Source organism: Nomascus leucogenys, chromosome 16 (genome assembly GCF_006542625.1).
Source record: "Nomascus leucogenys isolate Asia chromosome 16, Asia_NLE_v1, whole genome shotgun sequence".
NCBI lineage: Eukaryota > Metazoa > Chordata > Mammalia > Primates > Hylobatidae > Nomascus > Nomascus leucogenys.
Genome location: NC_044396.1, coordinates 59,875,971 through 59,886,909, shown reverse-complemented (window position 1 = coordinate 59,886,909; position 10,939 = coordinate 59,875,971). Strand labels below are relative to the sequence as shown.

At 36.2% G+C, this 10,939-nt stretch overlaps 1 long non-coding RNA gene across 1 annotated transcript; it reads left to right on the top strand.

Moving 5' to 3' along the window:
- The first annotated feature begins 1,995 nt into the window (after nt 1–1,995).
- On the top strand, nt 1,996–4,686 carry LOC115830631. The gene is made up of 3 exons (XR_004026159.1): nt 1,996–2,119; nt 2,207–2,307; nt 4,233–4,686. It is a non-coding gene; the product is annotated as an uncharacterized LOC115830631 (long non-coding RNA).
- The last annotated feature ends 6,253 nt before the right edge of the window (nt 4,687–10,939 follow it).

Sequence of the window (10,939 nt, the reverse complement as noted above, 5' to 3'; positions counted from 1 at the left end):
CTATTCCCGATGAAGGAATAGGTTGCCCTACCAGCCACTGAGTGTCCTTGGAGCATCAGTCATTCTATTTCAGTCCTGGTAACAAGGGGACAGAGGAGACACAGGGGCCTGGCTTATAAGTTATTCTTTATATCTAAACTGTCCCCATCTGTACTATCAGTTCACAGGCCAAGAAACTAAGGATATAAGGATTATAGTTTTCCACTTAAGACATTTAAAAACTAAACCCATACTGACCATCTAAACTTCCACAAGTGCCCCCCCAAGTTTTTAAGACATTATCTCATTGATATTCCTTGAAACCTTACAAAACAACATTATTTTCCAATTAAAAAGATGCCACATGTCTGTGTTTGGGTGCTATCAATAAATAGAGATACACTGAGGTATAAAATGACAATATGACCGGCAAAAAAGGAATTACAAAAATCAAATATACAGCCCTTGTGACAGCCCCTACATTCAGAAAATCATGTCTTTTACTAAATTACAAGAAGAGAAGTCTTTTTCATGGAAGATGCAATATATTGGGTTCCTCATTTGGGGTCATTCCTGAGTACAATGATTTTTTTATTATTATTATTATTATTATTGAAAATCTCTTAGAGTGACAAGTACAAATTGAAAATCAAGATTTGTATCAGCAAAGCTTAAAGATAGATTAAAGGCATTGATTTTGGTTGTACAGAAATATAGGAAAAAATGAATCACACAAGTTTTCTGAAAACCCACTGCGAATGTTTCTCGTAAAATCTTAAGACCAAGTACTTACTATACGGTCTGAATAGCACTCTGAAATCTAGCCAGTAGAGGGCAGTCAAAGAGTAGTTCATAGAATTCGAGGGCTCCAGACTCTTTCCATATTTCTTGCAAATTCCTGCCAGTAAGCTTTTCTGACTTTATAATATCCAGTAAGTTAATTATATCATTTCTGGATTCTGGATTCATGTTACCATTATAACAATTGTTTCCTTACAGGTGTTGGTTTCCTTTCAATTTTTCAGGTTCTGAAGTTGGTGAAGTTTTATTAGCTGGATCTTCCTTAATTTAATGTGCCCTAAATTGCTTTTTATAAGACTCACTGCAAAATTGAGAATAAAAATTTCTCTATATCTGTGAAAAGTCTGAATATAATTTAGAAATGTTGAATGAAGGATTTATCTGCAGTGGAAGGGAGCATAAATAGAAGGAGTTGCCAGCTAAGGAAAGATAAGTTTAGATAAGTTCCAATGTTTAGAGTCATATCAGAAAAGTCAAACTCTTGGTTTTAATTTCCCAGTTACTCAAACTACTAAATCCCCCTGAGAAACAGTGGGATGGAAATGCCCTTTTGGGAAGAGTTTCTGGTACTTTCAGGGGAAAATTGTACAGAAATAGGCATGCTTGCTGCATTGCAGCCTCAAGTCATTCCTACTTCATATCCAGCCTGCCCCCAGGAAGTGGTGAATCAGTGATGCATCAGAATCAAGAACTTCACATGAACACATATGAAGTTTAGTTTTAAAAGTGGGTGAAAGTTCAAGAGTGACGTTTTTTAATTTTTTTCAAAAATTGTTTTCATATTTTAGTTGGAACAAGTCAAGCAACATTCATGTTCCGTTCATTCCAGCAAACAATTTATTGCCTCTGTGCACCAGGCCCTGTACCCATCATGAATGGAATAAGGGAAAAGAATGCCACTAGGATAAGCAAGCACCATTGTGGAAGTTGTTGTGGAGGATAGTTCCTTCTCACTCTTAGGAAATGTGATGCTCTTGACCATTTGCTATGCCTTGGTTCTCAATTTGTGCTCTTGCCATCACCCCACCATCCAGCCCAGTAACATCAAGATCACCTGGGCACTTGTCAGAAATGCAAACCTATGGTTTAACAAGGCCCTCCAGGTGATTCTGTTGAGCACTCAAGTTTGACAACCAAGTTATTCGCCCCTGGGCAGGTAGATTAATTTACTTGATACATTTGAAGAAAGAACTGGGCATGCTTATCTCCGCCATCCTCTTCTTCCTGCGTGAAGTGTACGCAGAGGGCATGGCTTCTCAGCTGTTCCTGTAAGCAGAGGCTCTTTCCACCCATCTGGAGATTTAGATTCTAGAGTTTGGTATCACATTTGCCTGCAGATGTAAGTCACATCTTTCAGCCTAGTTCTGTCAGTAATAAAGGTAATATTTTGGCTTCTCCCAACCCTATTCCTTGTCTTATCTTTCAGTTGTTAAGAATGCAGACAGGGAAGACGGATTCTGTTCAATGACCCCCTTCAAGACTCCAGTGAAGTTCAGGATCTGGCAGAGGGGATGGATTTATATAGAAGTATGTTTAAAACAGTGTACATTTCATAGTCATAACATAATTCCCACTCTAAAAAGCTTGTGTGTCTCTTTGCAGTATGTTATCTTTTTTGTTTTTTTCTGCATTTTTTATGTTTATTCTTTTGATTTCAAAAATAGTAACTTTATCCATGTAGCAAAATTTGACATTTTATAATGAACAAAAAAAACCCAAGCTGATCAGATATCATTTAATTTAAAAATATATTTCCAAAATGTTTTAAGAATAGTTATAGGATGATCCATTTAATATTCATGTAAATATATTGTAAATTGATAACTCAGAGTGATTTGGGTGATTTATTTGGTAATCTTTGCCTTATAAACAAAGCACAGGTTTTACCTGTAGTCGAAAATCAAAATTCCTACCCCCCTTCTCTTTTATCTCAGTCTTTCCCATCCCTTACTGCCTGATTTACTTTTCCTTGTCTACCACAGTCATCAGGGACCCCTTCCTCCTTTGAGTGCCCATAGAACTCATGTCTTGGTCTTCTTCACTGACACTTTATCTGTGCTTCTTATTTATTCATGTCCCATTTTCTCAAATTCTTTCTGAATACACAGCATCTTACTCTCCTTTATAGTCTCAGCACCACAGTAGAGGATATATATGTACATGTTGATTATAACATTTATTTCTTATACATTTTTAACATTTTTTATTTCTGAGTATTCAGTAAATGATTTAAATTTTAGTTACAAAACTTTTATATATTCTATTATATAATTTTTAATTCATGTATTAATTTAACCTTCGAATCTGTCATTTAAAAATGTCTCATAGCGACAGAAAGTAAATTGTTGGTTGCCCAGGGATGGGGAAGTTGAGGGAAAATGGGTATGGGGTTTTTCGCAGGGAGCAATAAAAATACTCTGAAATTGTTTGTGGTGATGGTTGCATAACTATGTGAATATATTAAAAATTATTGAATTGCACATTTTTAAATGGGTAAATTGTAGGGCATGTGAAATATCTCAACAAACGTATTATTTAAAAAAATCTCATATGATAAAGGCTAGAGTGACAGAGCTGTCAGAAAAAGGGATAGCTCTTTTCAGCGTTTTGACTTTGATGCCGATAGGTTTGTCTCCATAACTTATAAAAACTTATAGAACAGAAAAGAAAGATTAAAGCCATGCCAATCTTCATGAAAAATTCATATTATAATCTTTTCTTTTTTATTTCTCTTTTCCGTACATATATGTGAGATATTCTAAATCTTACTCTAGTTCTAGGCAGATTTTGTTACTAAATTCCAAACCATTTTCATTTCCAAGAAAGGGAGTTCCTCAAAAATGGACTTCTTACTTGAAATGGAAGGCATGGCTGTTTACAATAGCAAAGATATGGAATAAACCTAGGTGCCTATCAACAGTGGATTAAAGAAAATGTGGTACATATTCACCATGGAATACTACACAGCCATAAAAAGAACAAAATTGTGTCTTTTGTAGCAACTTGGATGCAATTGGAGGCAATTTTAATTAACACAGGGACAGAAAACCAAACATAGCACATTTTCACTTATAACTGGGAGCTAAGAATTGAGTACACTTGGAAATAAAGATGGGAACAATAGATACTGGGGCCTACTAGAGCAGGGAAGGGAGGGAGGGGAGCGTGGGCTGAAAAACCACCTGTTGGATACTATGCTCACTAACTGGGTGATGGGACCACCCATAATTCAAACTTCAGCAACATGCAATATGCCCAGGTAACAAACCTGTACATGTACCTCCTGACTCCAACATTTTTTTTAAAAAGAAGAGAAATGGGAGTCTTGGTGACATGTTTTAAAACCTGCTCAAGAAATGGAGAAGTTGTACAGTGTGTTACTAACAACGACAGTGGTCTACTTTGTTATTAGCAATGGTTGAAATTTACTGTTTATTATCTTTGTTTTACAGGTGAGGCAACTGAGCCACAGAGGTATTAAGCCCAAGGTCACTCTGCCCATGAATGACAAAGCCAGTTGTGAACAGCCTACAACCGGAGCCTGGGCTCTTAAATATCAGGCTTTGCTGGCTTTGATAAGTAGATCTTTATATGAAAGCGAGTTCTTCCTCATTGCGAAGGCACATTCCCTGTATGGATAGGAAAATAACACAGCACTGAAGTGTCTGCTAGGATGGAAAAGTAAATATGAAAAAACCAAGGCTATGCCAAAATGCTGAATTAGAGTACGTTCAAATCATAGCTACTCCATAGGCCCAACCAGTATAAGCACTGTTCCTGATCAGTAAACCTAGAAGCGCATTCTCCACCTGGAGGATCTAGTGAGGTTTAATCAAAATACTTTGTGTGAAAGTGCCTGTTGTCTTGTAGAGACCCAGTAAATGTTTGATTTCTTGAATAATACAAGTTGGCATATGTTGCCCCTCATATATGTCCTATTTTACTTACGTATAATGCTTTAAGGCAGAAAATTAAAGTGCTTTATGAATGTTTTCTTATTATTCACAGCCCAGCTGCAAACTGTTAACAAATAATTTGTCCAGTTTGGAAAAAGTTTGTAAGGTTGGAGAAAACAGAATTGAGGAAGGACAAATAATAAGTATAAAGAAGAAATCATCCTTATTATAGTGTTTTCCTGTGGACAGATGTTATTACTATTGTTAGTACTAAAGTTTTCATTACCCAATTAATTAATTCAGCAATATTTACTACATGTTGTCCTCAGAGTCTGAGGTTATTTCGGTGCTAGAGGTAGAGCCAGCCGTGGATGAGACAGATCATAATCAGGTCCATCCTGGAATTTACCTTTTAGGAGATGGAGAGAAAGACAATAAACAAGTAAAATAAGCAAATGAACTAGAGAAAGCCTGGTAGTGTTGTGTTCTAATGGGTTAGCTAAGAGGATATGGTTTAGAGTAGAATTAGAACCAACCCTCAGAATTGATTTTGCTGATCCTAAGGAAAACTTGACACTTATAAACTATTAATCTTGCCATAAAAATGTCAACCGTATTGCTGTAGAGAATCTCGAATGAAGTTCTTTGTGATCAGAGGACTGTATAATGGTGATCAATTTTTGCACAGTGTTTTACAGGGTGGACAGCACCCTACAGGGTGTGGGCTAATAGAATGACTTGATACTGTTTTTGTTCAAGGGCAAGGTGCTGAACTCAGCAGGACTCTCTCAACAGTCCCTGCTGAGCAGCCACTACCACTTCCAAGCAAAACCTAATCCATTAAGAAAGCCTAATTTAATAATATTAGGTTTGCTAGGTAAAATATTCTCATTTTTTCCCTCATTTTTTCTGGAGAGAATTTTTATTGTTTTTCTGACTGACTAATCATTCACTTATCTGTTAATCTTCAGGCTGCAGGTACAGCCAGGGTGGGCGTAATGTGATCTTTTTAGTCAGATGCACCTTTGGGCCCCCAGAAAGATAATGATGTCTCCTGAACTTAAAAGGTGAACTCAGTTTTGTGCCCATGTGGTCCTGAGGTTTTGGTTAACCTTGAGTGACTAATTTTTGTGATTTTATGTGGTCACTGTTCAGAAGTAATGAATTAAGAAGGCATGAATCTATGGACTCTGTTAAAATTTAGTCCCCAAAGGTGAGAGGTCACTTTCTATCTATTGTATCCCCTCCTCCCAACCCTTGCATAATGGACAAAAGGAAACTGTTCTGAAAGTAGGCCGTTAAAAAACGAATCTGTAGGAACATCAGCTTGGAGCTTAGGAAAAGGATGTTTTCTCCAATTTATCACATGAGTTTACTTTCACTTTAGAGGAAAGTATCCCCTTTTTATTTGTATATTTATTTTCCATCCTTCTGTATCTTGCTTTAAAAAAAAACAAAATATCATTTTAAAGTCACCAAATCAATGTTACAAATAATCAGATCTCACTGACTTAAATGTAGAAGTTTTCAGACTACTGATGTTATGAAACAGTATGTTCAAGTTACAAAGTTGGGTTCTATAGGCTGAACTATGTGGAATTATAATTTTGTAGTTAATGTAGAATATTGACAATTTTATATGGGTTAAGTTAACGAAATAAACCAAGTGAAGTCACTTTTTGTAAAGGCAGACATATCTGAAAGTAACCACATAAAGAAAAATAAGTGGTAATCTCTTCACGTGTTTAGAGTAAAAATGAACAGGCTTCTCCCTCTTACAGTTTAGAAAGTAAGGATAGCATGTTCCTAGAGAATCTGAAAGTCAAAATTTAGAGAGTAGGTGATTAATGAGTTATTTCATATTTGATTTTCCAATTCTGATTACCTTAGCTTTATTTGTAAGGAGGTAGCACTATGCTTTGCAAACAATAAATGATTCATATATATCCATTTGGTTGATCTGAAAGAGGTGTTTTTTTTAATTTATGCATGAACAACAGCTTGCCTGTGTTCTTGACCTTGAGAAAATGCTACTGGAAACTGAGTGTGATAGAGGTTGTGTTAACTAAGGTAAATTCAATTCGTATAACCAGAAGTCTTGGTAAATTAGGTACTGAATTTGATGATTAGGCTTTGATAGTCTCTGAATAAAGACTTATCTCTGAGTAGGGGGCTCTGGCTAATTTATTCCTCCCTCCCCCAGTACAGGCCTTTGAACTCATTGAGTACTCAGTGCTCATAGAGTTTAAATATTGAAGAGAGAAAATTTGTAGAGCACACAAAGGCAAGGTAGCATTTAATAAAATAGAATATATGATATCCTGAAATAGTAAGATGAACATAGAAAAGCTAATATTATTTGAAATATAAAAATTGTCTTCTCTAGCAAACCGGATAAAAACCATTTGATCTGAGTTTTATCAAGTTATTGCATTCCTAAAGTGTTAATTTGCATCTTAAATTGGCCGAAGATTTCTGGAATAACTAATAACTGTGTTGAAACCTCACCCAAGGCATGCAGTGTGCAAAGCTGTGAACAAAGTTGGTATTTTATCATTCTTAGTGTCATCACAATGCGCCAAGCAAGTGCTTCTTAGTTTGGTTACAGTTGCTTTTTAGTTCTATTGTTGGCATAAGACATGTGAACTTAGTCTTTCTTGGCAATTCTCTTTGCAGTTAAGCAGTGCTGGCTTTTGCTCAGTCTCTCTTTTCTTTAACATAGTTTTAACTATGTACTGAAATGTACTAAAATTATATGTAAGCACTGTCTTTAATTAATTGTGCTTACAGCTAGCATCTGGAAAGCATAACAGAACATCTGCTTTGCATAAAGCCACCTAAGGATTATTAAAATCTGATATTTTAAGTCTTTTTATATTGTAAGTACCATGTGTTAGTCACACTCAGATACAAATGATTTGAAAAGAAATTAAGCAAAATGGCTGTAATTCAGTGCTTTAAAATAAACAATCAGGACGTAAGATTATGTTTTATTTTATTTTTTCAATTAAGGGAATTTATCCTTTTCTTGGTTTGCTTTGGATGGCGTGGGAAGTGTGTGTAAAGGTTATGGGAGGGGAGGTAGAGGGTGTAAAATGGATGGTGATCATTTGCAGAGTAAATACAACACAATATACATTTCTTTATTGGAACTAAATGAAGATTAAAAAAGCATTATCAGCTAGTTGGAAGCATTTTTTAGTCCTTGAATTACATTTGGGATCTTCTTGATCCAAAAAAAAAATGTGTTGCAAGACAATGTCTATTTCATAAACGTGTATTTCCGCCTTATGCCGTCTTCTCATTCTTGTTTGATACAGTCCTTTAAAAAGTGCAGCTCCAGGAAATTTTATAATTTTGTAATCCTTTTCTTAATTTGGGGTTCATAGCTGTCAGTGGAAAAGGATGAATATTCTTGTTTTTCTTCTCATGTCAGTGTTTACTAGTAATTTTTATTTTACAAGTTGGTATCCATACACACACAGTTTATATATGTTTACCCTATCTTTATTATAAAAGCCATGAGGAATTAAAATATTTTCTGTGTGGTCTTTTAGAAATGAGCAAAGTAAGTGGTGTAATAATTAAGTTGTCTTAATAACGAAAGGTACTTTGTTAGTGACCAAATCACATAGTAATCATATAAGTATTAACTATTATTGGACAAAAAGGCACACTTGATGTTTGTGTGATTTTCAAATAGCTAAAATTTAAAAAAGCTAATTGAGAAATTTACTTTGTACCATTAGTTTATTCTATTTTACAGATGTAGACTAATTTCCTGACTGTTCAGTCACTTTGCAAATATACAGATTGCTTAAAATGAACTAATTTATATTAAAGAACTAGAGCAGATGGTGTACAGATAATGGTCAAGGAATACCATCCCCCATAGGAAGGAGACCAATTTTTGGAGTACAGAAACTGCAAATGTCTTTTGCAATTAGCAATCACAATCATAATGTGAATAACAGCTAATATTTACTTATCTCCTATAATGAGCCAGGCAATCTGCTAAGTGCTTGATCAATGTTTCACGTCGCAATCCTATGAGTCAAGTATAGTTACTATCCCTACTTCATTGATGAAAAAAAGAAAAAAAAACAAGGCTTAGCAAGTTTAAGTGACTTGCTCAAGATACATAGCCAGTAGGTTGCAGTACATAGGCTGTTCCATTATTGTAATAAAGAGACATCACTCAGGATTATTTTATTGAATTTTTAAGAATTCATACTCATTTTACATCACTGAGGGTTATTTTATTGAATTTTTAAGAATTCATACTCATTTAAATAGCAGGCAAAAATGCTCAAAAATCAGAAATTTCAGCATGTAACTGAGTTTTATCTTCACTATAAAGTTTAGTATACCCAGGGCCTAGAGCAGAAGCCAGTAAAATTTGAAAAATATCTGAAGACAATCCTACATGCCGGGCGCGGTGGCTCACGCCTGTAATCCCAGCACTTTGGGGGGCCGAGGCGGGTGGATCACGAGGTCAGGAGATCTACCTGAGGTCAGGACAAGGTGAAACCCCGTCTCTACTAAAAAATACAAAAATTAGCCGGGCGTGGTGGCGGGCGCCTGTAGTCCCAGCTACTTGGGAGGCTGAGGCAGGAGAATGGCGTGAACCCAGGAGGCGGAGGCTGCAGTGAGCCGAGATCGCGCCACTGCACTCCAGCCTGGGCAAAAGAGCGAAGACGCCGTCTCAAAAAAAAAAAAAAAAAAAAAATCCTACATGACCTGGGACTTTGGATGTAAATCCTGCCCTCTAGTCATTTGTCAGGTGGTTTGTTTAAAGTTTTCTGCCTTGCTTAATATATGTTTTTATATTAGCCAACTTAGTTTACAAAGCCTTGAGTCTTCTATAGATTTAAAATAAAAAAGAAGAGAGGACATACAGAGACACACACACACAAAGAGAAACACACATACACACACACACATACACACAGAGAGAAGTAACAGACATAGGTATGTTTTTAAACTCCATTCTTCAAAATAAGAGAAACTGGTTGTGATATATATATTTTGATATATTTACTTCTCATCACGCTGAGAAGAAGAAAGCCATTTGGCTAAAATTGTCTTCTGGTTTGGGAAATGTTTCCATGAACTTAGAATTGCTTCCAATAGCCATCTTACCCAGCTAAAGACATAAGCTGATTTCTGATTCCCTGTGAATGGTTTCCTGGCTTCCGTTTTATTAGAAGGAAGGAAATCCTGAGATGTGAGGAGAGGATGGGCTAGTCCCATGAGGGCTAGAACCCTGCCATCATGGGCTTCATGGGTGTTGTTGAGTATTTGAGTTCAGTGGCATGTAACAAGAGACCCCAAATAACAGTGGCTCATGTAAATTATTACTACATGCTCTTTCCCTTATCTAATAGTATGAAGGAAAGTGGTCCAGAGCTGGCATGGCTGCTCATGTCCAGAACCAGACCCAGGCCACTTCTCTGCTTCTTGCATCTATAGCATAAGTGCTATTTCCCTTATTTTGTGGATCAAGATGGGGCTTCATCACATCCACATTCCAGGAGGCAGGATGGAGAGAGTAGAAGATGGGGCATAGCCTTTCCTTTAAAGGGCATGTCCTGGAAGTTCAACACATTGCTTTCCTCTACATTCTATTGGCTAGAAGTTAGTCCTGTGGCTACACTTAGATGAAAGGGAAACAAAGAAGTGTTATTTTTATTTCGGGTAGTCATCTGGTTAGCTAAAATTGAAAACTTCTAATGTAGAAGAAAGGGAAAACAGATATTGGGGGACAATGTGCAGTTGCTGTCATACCGTTTTTGTAAACATTCTCCTTTTTTAAAAATTTTTTGATAATTTGGGAAGTATAAGGTGGATTTTCAATTGTTCATTTGACTTCATTCTTTTTCTGGATCATTTTAATCAATAACAGTTCCTTCTTAAAGCTATCTCCAGGACACATCTAGAAATGAATTCCTAATTATGTATGGAATTTATAAATGATTGTGTACTAAAGTTTTTTCTAAAAATGATCTCAGGGTTGCCACATTATGAGGTTTTCTTCCCTCTTTTTTTCCTTCAATATTGATTAGACTTCTCTTCTGAAGCATTTAATCTGTTAAATGCTGGAGAGAAAAAGATAACTAAAAAGATGACTAAGATAAGGTCTTCTCTGCGGGTTGCGGTGGCTCACGCCTGTAGTCCCAGCACTTTGGGAAGCCGAGGCAGGTGGATTACCTGAGGTCAGGAGTTTGAGACCAGCCTGACCAACATGGTGAAACCCCATCTCT